At 39.0% G+C, this 16,396-nt stretch overlaps 1 non-coding gene across 1 annotated transcript; it reads left to right on the plus strand.

Moving 5' to 3' along the window:
* Nucleotides 1–15,747: 15,747 nt before the first annotated feature.
* Nucleotides 15,748–15,915, plus strand: LOC113888303. Its single transcript, XR_003509939.1, has one exon. It is a non-coding gene; the product is annotated as a U1 spliceosomal RNA (small nuclear RNA).
* The last annotated feature ends 481 nt before the right edge of the window (nucleotides 15,916–16,396 follow it).

Below are 16,396 nucleotides of genomic sequence, written 5' to 3' on the forward strand. Positions count from 1 at the left end.
CTAAGATCCATCAGAGAACTGAGATTACAGGAAAATCTGCTGGTTCAAAAATAAAGAGAGATGAGTACAGAGGATCTGAGCCTCCAGGAGCAGAAGCCACAGTCAGAGACTGGTTGGAATATTTCAAGGATAATTGAATTCTTGTAGACTGAGTGTGTACTCATTTGGGAGATAAAGATTCCTGCAGGCCCATACTTAGTGGGGGCCTCTACACTTTTACCAGCAGGTATTGAATTTTACCACTTGGTTTTCAGAATGAAGATTAAATAAAAATTTCATGCATCCATCAGTAGGAAGGGAAAAGCAAACCACTTTCAAAAACACCCATAGGGTTTGTTCTCTTTAACAAAAGATTGTCCTCAAGGGAAACTATTTTACCAGAGCCTAACCAACATGGGTGTTGGGTGGGAGAAGAGACATGTCCAACTCCAGGTCTTTCTAGCCTTCCACGTGGGGAAAGGTGAAAACCCAAACCCAGTCCATCCTAGCCATTGTGTAATGTTTGAAAAAGCTGAGGAGCACTTGTGAAGATCATAGTCCAGGGCCACAGACTCCCTAAAACACTGAGACCTAATCATAGAACTACAGAACACTTCCCCTCTGCCCCCTTATTTATTACCACATCAACAGGGGTCCAATAGCAGGGTATTGCGACTGTTATTGTTCCAAAGAATTCCCAGGCTCAGACTCTATTTATGTCTCTGCTGCTGCTGCTGCTGCTGCTGCTAAGTCGCTTCAGTCGTGTCCGACTCTGTGCGACCCCATAGACGGCAGCCCACCAGGCTCCCCTGTCCCTGGGATTCTCCAGGCAATAACACCAGAGTGGGTTGCCATTTCCTTCTCCAATGCATAAAAGTGAAAAGTGAAAGTGAAGTCGCTCAGTCATGTCTGACTCTTTGCGACCCCATGGACTGCAGCCCACCAGGCTCCTCGGCCTCTAGGAAAACCTAAATACAACAGAGGATACCAAAACACAGACACCAGAGGGAATCTTTTCCTCTGACACCACACTCTAGCAACCAGTAAATACAGCCTAACACACAGCCAGATGAATGTAAAACCTCACACAAAAGACTTATTTACCTATATTCTTTTTGCCCAACACATTACATCTTTCAGCAAAAAGGAAGCATAGCAATAGGTGAAAAACACAGTGTGAAGAAACAAACCAAGAATCAGAACCAGACTCAGATATAGCAGAGATGTTGGAATTATCAGACTGGAAATTTACAATACCTAAGACTAATTAATGAGTCGAAACAGGAGCAGCGGAGAGGAGCTACTACCACACGTCCGAGGTCAGCTACCACCACACGTCTGAGGTCAGGGGCGGCACCCGAGATGAACTACCCCACGCCGGAGGTCAGGGTGGAGGCCGAGAGGAGTTACCCCACGCCCCAGGCCAGGGACGGTGGCCAAGGGGAGCTACCACACGCCGGAAGTCAGGGGAGGCGACTGAGAGGAGCAACCCCAGGTCGAAGGAGCAGCGGCTGCACAGGCGCAGGAGGGCAGAGAGGAGCTACTCTACGATCAAGGTCAGGAGGGGCAGCCATGAGGAGATACCCCTCGTCCAAGGTAAGCAGCAGCTTTCTTATCTCTTCTTGCTATTCTTTGGAACTCCGCATTCAGATGCTTATACCTTTCCTTTTCTTTGATCGCCTTCCTCAGCGATCAATGCAAAGAAATAGAGGACAACGACACAATGGGAAAGACTAGAGATCTCTTCAAGAAAATTAGAGACACCAAAGGAACATTTCATGCAAAGATGGGCTCGATAAAGGACAAAAATGGTATGGACCTAACAGAAGCAGAAGATATTAAGAAGAGGTGGCAAGAATACACAGGACTACTGTACAAAAAAGATCTTTATGACCCAGATAATCACGATGGTGTGATCACTCACCTAGAGCCAGACATCCTGGAATGTAAAGTCAAGTGGACCTTAGAAAGCATCACTATGAACAAAGCTAGTGGAGGTGATGGAATTGGAGTTGAGCTATTTCAAATCCTGAAAGATGATGCTGTCAAAGTGCTGCACTCAATATGCCAGCACATTTGGAAAACTCAGCAGTGGCCACAGGACTGGAAAAGGTCAGTTTTCATTCCAATCCCAAAGAAAGGGAATGCCAAAGAATGCTCAAACTACCACACAATTGCACTCATCTCACATGCTGGTAAAGTAATGCTCAAAATTCTCCAAGCCAGGCTTCAGCAATACGTGAACCGTGAACTGCCAGATGTTCAAGCTGGTTTTAGAAATGGTAGAGGAACCAGAGATCAAATTGCCAACATCCACTGGATCATGGAAAAAGCAAGAGAGTTCCAGAAAAACACCTATTTCTGCTTTATTGGCTATGCCAAAGCCTTTGACTGTGTGGATCACAATAAACTGTGGAAAATTCTGAAAGAGATGGGAATACCAGACCACCTGACCTGCCTCTTGAGAAACCTATATGCAGGTCAGGAAGCAACAGTTAGAACTGGACATGGAACAACAGACTGGTTCCAAATAGGAAAAGGAGTATGTCAAGGCTGTATATTGTCACCCTGCTTATTTAACTTACATGCAGAGGACATCATGAGAAACGCTGGACTGGAAGAAGCTGGAATCAAGATTGCTGGGAGAAATATCAATAACCTCAGATATGCAGATGACACCACCCTTATGGCAGAAAGTGAAGAGGAACTAAAAAGCCTCTTGATGAAAGTGAAAGAGGAGAGTGAAAAAGTTGGCTTAAAGCTCAACATTCAGAAAACGAAGATCATGGCATCTGGTCCCATCACTTCATGGGAAATAGATGGGGAAACAGTGGAAATAGTGTCAGACTTTGTTTTTTGAGGGGCTCCAAAATCACTGCAGATGGTGATTGCTTGCAGCCATGAAATTAAAAGACACCTACTCCTTGGAAGGAAAGTTATGACCAACCTAGACAGCATATTAAAAAGCAGAGACATTACTTTGCCAACAAAGGTCCGTCTAGTCAAGGCTATGGTTTTTCCAGTGGTCATGTATGGATGTGATATTTGGACTGTGAAGAAAGCTGAGTGCCAGAGAATTGATGCTTTTTAACTGTGGTGTTGGAGAAGACTCTTCCAAGTCCCTTGGACTGCAAGGAGATCCAACCAGTCCATCCTAAAGGAGATCAGTCTTGGGTGTTCTTTGGAAGGAATGATGCTAAAGCTGAAACTCCAATACTTTGGCCACCTCATGCGAAGAGTTGACTCATTGGAAAAGACCCTGATGCTGGGAGGGATTGGGGGCAGGAGGAGAAGGGGACAACAGAAGATGAGATGGCTGGATGGCATCACCAATTCGATGGACGTGAATTTGAGTGAACTCCAGGATTTGGCAATGAACAGGGAGGCCTGGTGTGCTGCGATTCATGGTGTCCAAAGAGTCGGACATGACTAAGCAACTGAACTGAACTGAAGACTAATTAATATACTCTGGTCTCTAGTGAAACAAAATGGACAACATGCAAAAATGGGTAATATAAGCAGAGAGATTGGAAATCTTAGGGAATGGCTGACTGAAACTGCCCACCCTGGTCAGGCACAATCATAACCACAAGCAAGAGTTACTTTACAAGAGGTCCTGGTAAGGAACATGGAACAAAAAAGCTACCATCAACCAGAAGAATTTAGGAAAGGTAGAAAGGAGAGAGTGGATACCAGTCCATATATCCTACCAACCTCCCCAAATCCTTTTCACTGACATCCATCTTGTCTGGGAGATTTGCACACCACCAGGAAGACCCTGATACAGAATGACTGGCCAGAGACAACCAAGAAACTACCCTCATTACCATAAAACACAAGACTGTGAGCCACATGGCAGAGCAGTCCTGAGTTTCCTTATCCTGCTGCTCTCTGCTTGAGTCCTCCTCCTAAGTAAAGTTTTTTTGCTTTGTCAGCATGTATGCGTCCTTGGACAATTCATTTCTGAGCGTTAGACAAGAGTCTACTCTTGGGTAGACTGGAAGGCGCCCCCCCGCCTCCCCCCCATCCTTCCTGCAACAGAAACTCAAAGAAAGAATCAAAAGGAAATGCTAGAAATCAAAACCACTTAAATAAAAACGGAATGCTTTTGATAGGTTGATCAATAAACTGAATACAGCTGAAGAAAGAAACAATGAGCTTGAGGGGAAGTCAATAAAAACTTCTTAAACTGAAAAACAAAGAGAAAAAGAAAAAAAAAGGAATAAATATCCACGAATTGCGTGACAATTTCAAAGGGTTTAACATACCTGGAATGGTAATACCAGAAGAAGAAGAAAGAAAGGAACAGAGTTTCTGTTTGGGACGATGGAAAATTTTTGAGATAGGAGTGATGTAATTAATGTCACTGAACTGTAAACTAAAAATGGTTTAAAAGTCCCAATCTTTCATTCTTTATATTTTACTACAATTAAGAAAAACAGTGAAGGATTAGGAAAGCCTTTCACTGACAAACATAAATTAAGAGAAAATTTGTTTCCAGCCTTACAAAAAAATGTTTAAACAAGTTCTTCAGAGAGAAGGAAAGTGATATATGTCAGAGACTTAGAGCATTGGAGAAGGAATAAATGAAAGTAAAATTAAATCTTTTATTTTAATTGATCTAATAGACAATAGTTTGCTCAAAATAATAATAGCAACAATGTATTCAGTGACTACAGGCTACAGATAAGTGAAATGAGAGACAGTAATGTTTTAAGGATGAGAGGAATTGGGGACAATATTGTTACATTATACTATTCATGTATCAGTTGTAAATGTATATTGTCAACTACAGGGCAAATGCAAAAAATTAAGTACAATTGATATGCTAAGATGAGAGAAAATGAAATTATGCAAAATGCTCAATTAAAACCAGAGAAGGAAGAAAAAGAAAAGAAGGCAAAAATAAACAGAGATAAGCAAAGAAAAGGGCAACAAATACAAAAACAGTTAAAATGTCACTGATATGAATTCAACTCTATCAATAATTAATTTAAATATAAATGGTCTAACTACACCAAATAAAAGATAGAGACTATCTGAGTGGATAGAAATATAAGACCCAACTATACATTATTCACAAGAAAGTTACTATAAATGTAAAGACACAGATTGATTAGAAGTACAGGGATGGAGAAGTATGTACCATGCAGACACTAATCAAAAGAAAGATAGATGGGGAGCACATGCATACCTGTGATGGATTCATTTTGATATTTGGCAAGACTAATACAATTATGTAAAGTTTGAACTTTTAAGTTGTTTATAGTTTTTGGCTAATATGAATAAAGCTTCTATAAATACTTAAAAAAAAGAATAGGTATAAATTTCAAATAAAGCTAACTTCAATGCATGAAAAATCATATATGGAATAAAGAGGAGCATCATAGAATGATAAAGGGGACAATTTTCCAAGAAGACATAACAATCCCATAAACTGTGGGATTGTTACTAGGCCAGTCTTGTAGCTCAGTGTTATATCATACTAACCCCTAGAATCTGATTTAATGGTATTCAGTGTCTCATAGTACTGGAGAAAGGCTATACTAAAAATGTCCTTGGGAATTCCCTTGTGGTCCAGTGACTGGGAGTCTGTGCTCCCAATGCAGGGGGACCAGATTCAATCCCTGCTCAAGGAACTAGATCCCACATGCCACAACTAAGACCTAGTGCAGCCAAATAAATAAATAAAAATATTTTTTAAATGTCTTCTTTTAGGTATTGACATAAGATTATTTAATGATGAACATTCAGAACACTTACCTTCCATTTTAAAACATTCTGGTGCAGTACTTATAACAAACATTTTTGACCCACACCTCCATGACTGACAGAACACCTATATTAACACCTAGGTAGTAGCGAGGGTTATAAAACACCATTTGGGCTATTTCAGAAAATGTAGATTATTAGTAAAGTATATTTAAAGTCAATGCCACCGAGTTTGCTTATGTACCCACATGTAGAGTACATTGCCATTATTCAACCTGCTCTAAATCTCTTTTTGTGTCCTAACATTGTCTCCACCTAAGAGACTAGCTCAGCAGTAAAGAACCCGCCTGCCAATGCAGGAGCCACAGGAGTCACAGGTTCTAACCCTGGGTCGCAAAGATCCCCTGGAAGAGGAAATGGCAACCCACTCCAGTCTTCTTGCCTAGAGAAACCCACAGACAGAGGGGCCTGGTGGGCTACAGTCCATGGGGTCACAAAAGAATCAGACACTACGAACACACAGTGAAGATGAATGAAAAGGGAAGAGAATAAAAATTTGACTAGGTTCTGGTACCAATTTCAATATCAGGGACTAATACAAAACAACAAGCAATTCTTGGAACATTAGCTGGATGGCCTACAATTCAACTCAGTTTGAATACTATTTACCTGGAAATAACATCCAATTCCACAGGTTAAGGATTCAGTCTGAGAAGACACCACAGCACCACCCTGCCCACCCACACCACCTTGTTACCACCAGAGCTGACTTTCAACATCAGTCACAAGGCCAGGTTACTATCTATACTTCTGACTGACTGGCTATAAATCAGAGAGGTTCCCAAGATCCTCTTGTGGGATTCAATTAATTTGCTAGAGCAGTTCATAGAACTCAGAGAAACATCTTACTTTACTAGGTCATTGTGAAACTGAGCGAGGCTCTGTGGGACATGGAAGCCTCTTTTTGTGTTCCCCATTTCTTGTAGGCAAGACTCCAGTCTCTATGACCTCCCGAGTTCCTAAGGGCAGATTCAAATGTTGCTAATCAAGGGAGGAGAAGTCAAGAAACCACTTGAGGCAAGATTAAAGGGACCAGAGATGCTCATCAAGATTAGGAGACCTGACTACCCTGAACAGAGCCTAATATTGTCAGCAAGCCCTCCCTTGGGAAGTATTGTCACCAAACTTCTTATTGCCTCCTGGGTTAGGACACACAGTTTTTCGAGGCAGGAGCCCACTGTGTCCTACTTTGCCTGGCAAAGCAATAAAGCTATCCTTTTCTAGTTCACCCCAAACTCTGTCTCCGACATTCGATTCAGCACCAGTGTACAGAGAAGCTGAGCTTTCAGCATCAATTGGTTCATTGTCTTTTATATCTAGATGGAAGAGATGCATAGGGCAAGATATAGGGACAGGGCATAGAGCTCCCAGGTCCTCTCCAGTACACCACCCCCTCTCCAACCCCAATCTGTACAGGGAAAACTCTCCAAGGCCAGTCCTTTTTGGTTTTGGTGGAGGTTTCATTACTTAGGCATGACAGGTTAAACCACTGACCATATGCAACGGGTTCAACCTCCAGGCACCCTCTCCACTCCCGGAAGGATGGGGGAGGGAGACAAAGTTTCAACCATATAATCACTTGGTTGGTTCCTTTGGAAACCAGCCCCCAACCTTAGTGGGGGCAGATGCAAAAATCACTTCATTAACAACAACAGCAAAGGACACCTCAATTGCTCCCACCATTTAGGAAATTCCAAGGGTTTTAGATGCTCTGTGTCAGAAACAGGGACGAAGACCAAATATATATTTCTTATTTAAGTCACAAAGTTCTTTTGCTTAAGTTCATGATGACCAAAACTGCATGCCCAACAATAATATTAAAAAACTGAAAAGTATAAAAATCACGGCCAAATAACAAAGCTCAGTGAAATCAGACTGCCTACCTTATATGATTTGGGGCGGGTAATTTAATTTTTGAGAATCCTTGTTTTTCTTGTGAGAAAAATGAAAAAAAAAAAATAAAGGGTTACTGTTATAGGTATTCAAGGATATTGTATATCCAGTTGCTTACCAGAGTACATACAATTAGTTTTGACTAAAGATTAAGTCTATAAAATGCAAATCCAAAACAGATTATTTTAGGGGCTATAGAAGTATGTTTACTTTGCTCAAGTTCTGTTTCATACAAACTAAGAGTTCAACAAACATTTATTAATAGCAAATGTCTCAGGCACAGGGCTGGTTAGGTAGAGTTTGGCAAGTTGTTAAAAAATAATCCAAGTTCTCTTTTTTCCAGAAACCCCTGGAGTTAAATTTGAGTCACACAATGAAGTTCTGGTCTATAGAGTGTGAGCAGATATAATATATATATGGCACTTCCAGTCCTGACTACTAGGCTACTAGTCACTTCAGTCGTGTCCAACTCTGTGGGACCCCATAGACGGCAGCCCACCAGGCTCCCCCATCCCTGGGATTCTCCAGGCAAGAACACTGGAGTGGGTTACCATTTCTTTCTCCAATGCATGAAAGTGAAAAGTGAAAGAGAAGTCGCTCAGTCGTGTCCGACTCTTAGCGACCCCATGGACTGCAGCCCACCAGGCTCCTCCGTCCATGGGGAGTTTCCAGGCAAGAGTACTGGAGTGGAGTGCCATTGCCTTCTCCGCCTGACTACTAGGACCACTTGCCATCCTCTGTGTCTGATACCTTTTGTCTCTAGGCTTGCTGCAGACAGTTCATGGGAGGTCTCTGAGGCTCTAGAAGTGGTGGATCTACTGAATGAAAAGAAAATCTCATTCTGAATCTCTCTTCTGCAATGCTTTCCACCAGATAGCCAATTTACCTGTGACAAAAGAAGAGACACACCTCTGTTTGATAAGCCACTGAGATCTAGTGGTTTTTGGTTATAACAGACATTTCACTTTGAATAAGAGACAAAAATAAGACATGGCTTCTTTACTTAAGGTCCTTACTATTTTAATGGTGAAAGTGAAGTTACTTTAATGGTAGCAAGTACATAAACATACATTTTATCATTGCTTATTATTATTTTTCTCATCATAAGAGAATTCCTTACTTCTGGAAACAGACATAAACATTCCTGTTTTGCTTTTTAAATTAAACTATCAGTTCATTTTCTTTTCTGACTGTTGTAGGATATTTAAGCCATATCTTGCACTCAGTATATAGTACTGAGGAAGGAGCAGATGTTCCCTTTGGACAGATACTCCAAAATAGCAAGAGAGAGGAGAAGCTGAGCCCTGCCCAGATAAAAGGTAAAAGATCACATATTCCTCTGTCTTGAAGTCAAGGAGACCTCCCAGACTACGCATGTGCAGAAAGGCTCCTTAGAGGTCAAAAAGGAGGGAGCGTCACATCATAGGAAATGATGTCAGCCTACCTGTAAGCCCCTTCACTAGAATTCATCTTGGCTAAGAGATGAGGGCATACATACATGGGAGGACCCTAATACACCCCAAATATGGACCCAGAACCAGGCAAAGCAAGATGGCTGATCTAAAGGAAACCAGAAGATATGCCTTATAAAAGTGATTTAAATTATCATGAGGGTGCAACGCTCTGAGTCCACCCATGTGAGTCTATCCAAATGTACTGTTATTCCTCCTCATAAACACTCTGCTTGTTTTACTACCCTGCATCTCTATGTGAAAAATCATTTCTATACAACTAGCAGGCCAGGGCCTGGTCCCTGGTGGTCTAGTGGCTAGGATTCTCACTGGCATGGCCAGACTTCAGTCTCTGACCAGGAACCGAAATCCCACTTCAAGCTGCTACAGGCTGAGGCCACCTGAGATCAGTGCAAATTGTGGTGCCTGACAGGCACTTAATAAATATCTGATGAGTAAATGAATGAGTGAATTCTATGTGGAATCTAAATCCATCAAACAAATAAGGATTTAAAGAACCTCCTTAGAATGACAGTGATACAGTAATATTTAAAAGCTATTTCATCTTGTAAAATCTTCAAATTCTTATGTTATAAGAATGCTTATTTCCTTAAAATTGAACATGCATGACAATATAAAATTCAGATATTTTCCTGCTGTCATTGTTACTTTCATCGCATTGAAATGTAATATTAAAAAATATGCCTCAAATTCTACACACGGAGGAAGCTAATAAAAAATGATACATAAGTTATAAAGGAGGAAACATAATTCAGTATAGAACATATAACTCTGATTTGATTATTCCTAGAGGTACAAATTGATTGATTTTATATTCTAGTGTAGAGGAGCAAGATTTGCCACCCCCAAAATATGTCCCTTTGACATGCAGATTAATTTACACTGATTATTTTGAAGAAGCAGAAAGATCAGGAAGGTTTTCTTGAAACTTCCCCACTTAACTGCCTAAAATAATTTAGATACAGGACCTGTTACCCTGTCACTAGAGACTTCTATGAAGTATATGGGTGAGGTATGGTGGGGGGAAACTTGGCAGGGCCTAGAGATCAGAGTCCACTCTGTGTCCCATTGTCTCTGCTTGGACCAGCAAACATTTGTTTACCAAATATTTGCTTTTCCATTTCCATGTGAATTACCTTCCTCCCCCTTGAAGTCTCAAATCACTACCCCCCATAACCTCTTATCTTTAGCTGAAGATGCTATTTAAGATGAAAGTTCCAGCCAGTTTTGCAAGTTTCTCAGTCTGAGTCTCTCCCACGTATACATGCTATTAAACTTTGGTTTGATTTTTTCCTGTTAATCTGTCTCCTATTACTTTAATTCTCAGACCAGCCAGAAGAATCTAAAAGGGCAGCGGAAACTCTCTTTTGACCCAGTACTAAGTATAAATCTCAATAATTTATCAAAAGGCAAAATAAATAGCTCAATATAAAAAGACATTTCTTATTTTAAAATGTTACTTCAGTAACTAACACACAATTGTATGCAATCATCTTTTTAAATAAAAAGATAAACTAATTGTGGCATTATTTGTTTAGGTATTCCAGGAAATTTTCTATTTCCTTCTGTTATTTACTAAATATTAGTAAGCATAAGAGAAAACAAAAAACTACACAAGTGCATCCTTCCTCATTTCATTCATTTTTAAGAAACAGAAATCTAAGAGATAAATATAATAGAATTCAACAGCAAAATCTTATCTGTTCACATCATAAACTTGATTGTTCAGTTAAGGAAAGATAAATGTATAGAGCGGAGAAGGTAATGGCACCCCACTCCAGTACTCTTGCCTGGAAAATCCCATGGATGGAGGAGCCTGGTGGGCTGCATTCCATGGGGTCGCAAAGAGTCAGACACGACTGAGAGACTTCACTTTCACTTGTCACTTTCATGCATTGGAGAAGGAAATGGCAACCCACTCCAGTGTTCTTGCCTGGAGAATCCCAAGGATGGGGAGCCTGGTGGGCTGCCGTCTCTGGGGTCGCACAGAGTTAGACACGACTGAAGCGACTTAGCAGCAGCAGCAGATGTATAGAGTAAAATATCAGGAATTCCATGAAAAACCAAAGAGAACAAAAAGTGATTTGTTAGGATCATAATCCCAAATTCAATGATTTCAACAATGACTGGAATCAAAAATACCATTCTGAAAGTCTTTAAAGTATGTAAAGATCTATTTTTAATTATAAATAGTTTTCTACAATTCATACAAGGAATGAAATAAAGTATGAATGAAGATACTTTCATTAAATAAAGGTAGTTAAAATATTTTAGAGGACAGTTTTGTCTCAATTTCATATTGATTTGGGGTTGAATGAGCTTATTTAAAGAAAATTTTCATATAATTAATTTACTATGTTTCTTTATATTTCTGTTGATTTTAACTGAATAATTTCTAAACAATGTTCTTAACTGTTAAGTTTGTTTATTCTCAGTTTTATTTTGTTTCAAATGTCTGAAACTGAATAAACACAATGACAGATTTTCTTAGAAATACAAATAATAAGTGAAAGTGTTTATATTCCTCAGTTTCTTCATATGTAAAATGGGGCATTATTGATTGATAAATTGATAGAGAGAATAAAATGTATGTAAAACAACACAATTATCTGGCATATGGTAAGCATTTAATGACACCTTAATAAGTGTTAGTAATTATAATTTCATTTGGGTTGCAATTACAAATTGAAGAAAATTGAGGAAAAATACTATAAAATTAAAACAAAAACAAATAATATACAATGAAGTAAAGGAGATTTACATGCTAAAAAGCTAAAATCTAAAGTGAAGTCTCTTAGTCGTGTCCGACTCTTTGCAACCCCATGCACGGTAGCCTACCAGGCTCCTCCGTCCATGGAATTTTCCAGGCAAGAACACTGGAGTGGGTTGCCATTTCGTTCTCCAGGAGATCTGCCCGACCCAGGGATTGAACCCGGGTCTCCTGCATTGTAGACAGACGCTTTTACCATCTGAGCCATCAAGGAAGTCCGATTTACATGCTAGATACTTAAAAATTCAAACTGTGTCTCCTCTCATTCTTCAGGTTTGGAGTGGAGTTATCATTAGTTTCAAACTAATGATCATCAAGAATTGAATACACAGCTCTCATGTGAATATAAATCTCTGAAAGCACAACTCTGTTTAAAAATTTGATTTAAACTTTAGATGACACAAAAGAGGAACTATTGAAATGATGTTTGAAATTAAGTTATACAAAGTATTACTGTTAGATAGAGTTTCTACTGAATTTGAGAGAGTATTCTCCCTGGAGCAGGGCTTCCCAGGTGGCACTAGTAGTAAAGAATCCACCTGCCAATGCAGGAGATGTTAGAGACACAGGGTCATTCCATGGGTCGGGAAGATCCCCTGGAGAAGGGCATGGCAACCCACTCCAGTATTCTTGCCTGGAGAATCCCATGCACAGGAGAGCTGAATGGGCTGCAGTCCATAGGGTGGCACAGAGTCAGACACGACTAAGCTACTCATCATGCACACATTCTCACTGAAACAATATGAGACAAGGGCAAAATGTTTGGAGACAAGAAACGCTTTCTCCACATAGGTATTTTTTCCTACTACAAAAAACCTACATTGGTAGCATCCGTAGCTCAGGTTCTGCTTTCTGTGTGAAGAGGATGTTATCGAGGCAAATGTGAAACCCAATTTAAAGTTTGTTTTTTCTTTTCCATTACATATTTACAAATATGGTATTCCAGGAAACAATTCAAACTGCTAGTGTATAGATATTTTGCTGTTTGAATTCTGGTGGTGGATTGGGAACTACCAATAAGGCAACATGTATAAATCCATTCCATTATTATTGGGGAGAAATAACTTTTTATCTTTACTTTAAAATCCTCTTGTGTTCTGTTTAATTGTGTTCCTTAGAGTTATGTCTTGGAGAAAGAGACTAAGTTACAAAGGAATCATAGAAGCCAGTGTTATATAAAATATCAGAATCTCATCAAAGGACAGAGAGGCAGTTGGGGAGAAAAATTAATCTTCTGATTTAAGAAAAAACAATAAGCTGGTTCAAAATTTTCATTTTTGCTTTTGGTTGTGAATTTTAAAAGTAAAAAGGAGGAGAAAAAGGAGAAGGAATGACCTGTGGTTTCCAGAAAGCCAAATTTTCTTCATAAGAGATGAATTTTAATCACTTCTGATTTTACTCCCACGGTCTGAATCAGTATTCTCCTTAGCTACACAAATAAATACAGTATGTAGCATATTTAATAAATATATAATTTAACATAGTTAATATATTATTTACATATTAAACTATTTCTAATTCTGAAATATTATTTAATATATTTTACTAACATTAATATTAATCAATACTATTATTTCATATCAAGTGCTAAGGTGAGGCAACCTACATATTGACTTTACCAAAGCAAAACTATAAAGGGAAGCACATCTCCATTGCTATATATTGAGCTCAGCAAATCTCAAGAAAGTATGGACAATTGTGTAAAAAAAATGTACTGGTGACTTTTGATAAACAATTTGATACTCTGCATACCCTATAGTCCAGCATTTTCACTCATAGGTGCATAAGAGACAAGAATATCTATAGCTATATTGTTTGTGGCACAAACAACTGGAAACATCTCAGAATGAATGAAATGACTTAGAGTACCTTGTATCAATATAGACGAATCACTAAAAACTAATATTGTGTAAAAAATGACAGTTTGTCAACAGATAATATAATAAAATACCATGTGTATGAAGATTAAATTTGCATAAGAATAGTCTATACAATGCTTAAGAAAATATGTGCATGTAGTAAAAATACAGGCTTATCTCAGAGATCTTGCAAGTTCAGTTCCAGACCACCAAGATAAAGCAAGTCACATGAATTTGGGGACTTCCTTGTGCATATAAACACCTATGCAGAAGCACTCTTCATAGCTAATGATTAAGAAAGACTGAGAATCTGGGAAAAAAAAAGAAAGCATTCCCAGGAGATGAACCTGAAATGGAGTCATGAAATTTATCCTGTACTCAGGATGACCAAGAAGAACACCACAATGCCTGACGAAAGTGTCACACAGAAGGTGAACTACTGTCTAACGGAGTAAATTTATTGTTTAGGGAACAACTCTAGAGCAGCATTGGAAACTTCCTGATTTCTTTAGTTATTCTTTGCAGAGTTAGGAGGAATAACTTTCAGGAGGGACTGTGTCATGAGGTGCCTGACTAGAAGCTGTGTTTGAGCAATTACGTTTTCTCTCTGTTTTGAGTAATGACCGACAGGGCTGATCATGTCACATATAGAAAATCACTTTAGATTCTGGGGTTGTGACCTTCCTTAGAAGACTATTGTTAGAATAAGAGGTCTTATTCTTCTGAGATAGCTGATGGGTCCCCATCTGGCAGGATAATGGCCATTGTTTTAGCAGGGGCTTCCTCGATAGCTGAATGAAGAAAAACACAATATTTTGGTGGGGAGGATATGTATGATCTCATTTGCCCACTCAGAAGAATTGGTTGTGCTGACAGAATGATGTGATGAGAAGTTTGCTACACACTGTTTGAGCTCTACTAGAGTCATCAGTCACCAATGTCACCTTATACATTTCATACATTTATGCTAAGCATATAAATATGTACACATTTCTTACAGTTGTAAATTATAAAAATACATGCAAACATTACACAGACATAAACATAAAAACATGTATATATTTATACATGTTACAGTCTAATCATAATAAAAATGCCAGATAAATCCGAACTGAGAAAAATTCTAAAAATATCTAACTCATGCTCCTCAAAACTGTCAACATCACCAAAAGCAAGGAAAGGGTGAGAAACTGTCACAGAGAAGAAGGGCCTAAGGAGGCATGACAACTAAATGTAATGTGGTATCCTAGATAGGATCCAGGAACAGAAGAAAAAGATATTAATGGAATACTAATAAAGTATGAAGTTATGTAATACAAAAATGTCAGTTCCTTAGTTGTTAACAATGGAGGAAACAGGATGAGGGGTATATAGGAGCTCTGTATTATAAAAAATCTCTTTTAATCTAAGTCTATTCTGTAATTTTTAAAGTTTATAGAAAAAATAGCATTTAAATTTGCATCATAATCACCGAAGTACTTAGATATAAATCTGATCCCAAAATGCAAGATGGGTACACTAAAAAGTATAAAACACTGATAACGGTAATCAAAGAAGACTTTTATAAGTTGAGAGACATATATTGTGTTCAGTATCATTACCCCACTGTGAGATATCACTATTAGACTGATTAGAAATGCTAAAACAAAAATAAAATGAAAACCAAAACAGAACACTCAGTTATACAACCTGAAAATCTCAAGAGGCTTGCAAGGATGCTGAACAGCTGGAATTCTCATTAACAGCTGCTTGGAATACAAAATGTTACAGCAATTTAGGAAAAAGTCTGGCCCGTTTGCTAATGTCAAATTTTTATTTTACCTGAAGGGGGAAAAAACTTATCTTCACACAATAAACTTGCGCATGAGTATTTATGGTACCTTTATGCATAATGGCCAAAAACTAGAAGTAAGCCAAACAGGTTTCAATGGGAGAATGGATGAATAACTGGTGGTATATCTAGCAGTGGAACATTACTGAGCAATAAAAGATAATCTAATAAATACTTACTTGACCAGGGAGATAGTATGATCACAAAGTTGTTTTTCCCAAGCCAAGTCTTGCCCATAGCACTGCACATGTGCTGACTCCCTGTAGTTTTCCCATGTTTGAGAAACTTCATTGCACAATTTGTGCTTAAGGGATTAAAAAAAAAGATACAAGAAGCCCAAACATCTAATATGTACACATAAAAACACAAATGAAGCACAAATGTATTACACTAATTATGGGAAAGTGAAAATTAGTCCCTCAGTTGCGTCCGACTCTTTGCGACCCCACGGACAGTAGCCCGCCAGGCTCCTCTGTCCATGGATTCTCCAGTCAAGAATACTGGAGTGGGTTGCCATGCCCTCCTCCAGGAGATCTTCTCAACCCAGGGATAGAACCTGGGGTTTCCTGCATTGCAGGCAGATTCTTTTCCATCTGAGTGACCATTATGGGAAGCCAGTTTCAAAAGGCCACAGAATTTATCATTTCATTTATATGACATTTTGGAAAAAGCACAATTATGGGGACGGAAGGATGAGTGGTTGCTAGGGGTGGAGGCGAGGGTGAGGGATAACTACACAAAGGCAAAATAAACCGATGGAGCAGTGGACCTTGTCTATCTTGTGATTATGGTGATGATTATATGACTGTATACATTTGTT

The sequence above is a fragment of the Bos indicus x Bos taurus genome, chromosome X (genome assembly GCF_003369695.1).
Source record: "Bos indicus x Bos taurus breed Angus x Brahman F1 hybrid chromosome X, Bos_hybrid_MaternalHap_v2.0, whole genome shotgun sequence".
In the NCBI taxonomy this organism is placed as follows: Eukaryota; Metazoa; Chordata; class Mammalia; order Artiodactyla; family Bovidae; genus Bos; species Bos indicus x Bos taurus.